General features: G+C 41.1%; 1 long non-coding RNA gene across 1 annotated transcript in view; it reads right to left on the reverse strand.

The window, feature by feature from the left end:
- Positions 1-411: 411 nt before the first annotated feature.
- The window catches only part of LOC103584138, a 2757-nt gene continuing 1943 nt past the window's right edge, over positions 412-1225 (reverse strand). Inside the window, exon 2 of the long non-coding RNA XR_549936.1 lies at positions 412-638. This is a non-coding gene — a long non-coding RNA (uncharacterized LOC103584138). The remainder of the gene's footprint in view (positions 639-1225) is intronic.

Genomic DNA, 1225 nt, shown 5'->3' on the forward strand with positions numbered 1-1225 from the left:
GGTCATCTTTTTTAAAAAAATAGGAGAGTGCATGAGAAGCTCACTTTCTTGCTTCTGCCTTTCTTGCAATGTGATACCCAGTGTCACTGAAGTCACTGCCAAAGAAGGCTCTTACCAGATGTGTTCCCTGGACTTTGGACTTCCTAGCATCTGACACTGTAAGCAATAAATATTGTTTCTTGACAAATTACCTAGTTCCAGGTATTTTGTTATAAGCAGAAATGGACTAATACATTCACAGATTGATGAACATTTGGGTTGTTTCCAGTGTTTGCCTCTAATGCACAAAGCATCTATAAAAATCAAATGCAGGGGGCTGGCTGGTTAGCTCAATTGGTTAGAGCGTAGTGCTAACACCAAGGTCAAGGGTCCAGATCCCTGTACTGGGCAACCACAAAAAAAATACAAGTCTTTGCGTGAACATGTTTTTATTCCTCTTGAGTAAATACTCAGGAGTACATTGCTGGGTCATAGGAATATTTACACTTATAAGAAACTGTTTTCAAAAGTAGCTGGACCATTTTTGCATTTCCACTGAAAATGTTTCAGAGTTCCAGTTCCTCCACATTCATACCAACACTTGGAAAGTCAGTCTTTAATTTTAGCCATTTCAGATTGTGTTAATAAAATCACTCTTCCTGCAGAAAGGAAAATGGGTAGAAGGGGGCAAAAGATTAGTTAGGCAGCTTTTATAATAATCTGGGTGGGAGGCTTTGAGAGAAAGTTAGAAAGCCTCTGGCCAACTTTCACATCAGTGGAGATAAGGGCTGCAGGAAGAGGGACAGTAAAGAATTTACCTCTGGATGTGCTGAGTACACTGAATACACACAGCAAACGTGGACTTGACCAGGGTTGGACTGTGAGTCACAGAGCTCTTGACCCCCCTTTGGGGACTGGAGACCCAACCAGTGGGGACAAGGACAACAAGGCAAAGAGATAGGTCTTGTCTCTCCTTGCCTGGGACTATAAAATAAATCCTCACAGGAATAGAGTTATAAGTAGTAGTTAGTTATCTTTTGAAGTAATACCACATTACAAGAGCACTCAGTTAATTCAATAGTAATTTACAGAGCAGCTGATCTTGATGGGCACTGTGTCAGATCTAGGGACACAGATATGGGTGAGACATATCCTGCCCTCAAGTTGCTCACAATTTAGTAAGCGAGTGAAGGGAACTGTCATTTTCTAACTGTTTCCCCAGGAAATTGTGTTTCTCTAACACTCT

Source organism: Galeopterus variegatus, unplaced genomic scaffold, assembly GCF_000696425.1.
Source record: "Galeopterus variegatus unplaced genomic scaffold, G_variegatus-3.0.2 Scaffold45281, whole genome shotgun sequence".
NCBI lineage: Eukaryota > Metazoa > Chordata > Mammalia > Dermoptera > Cynocephalidae > Galeopterus > Galeopterus variegatus.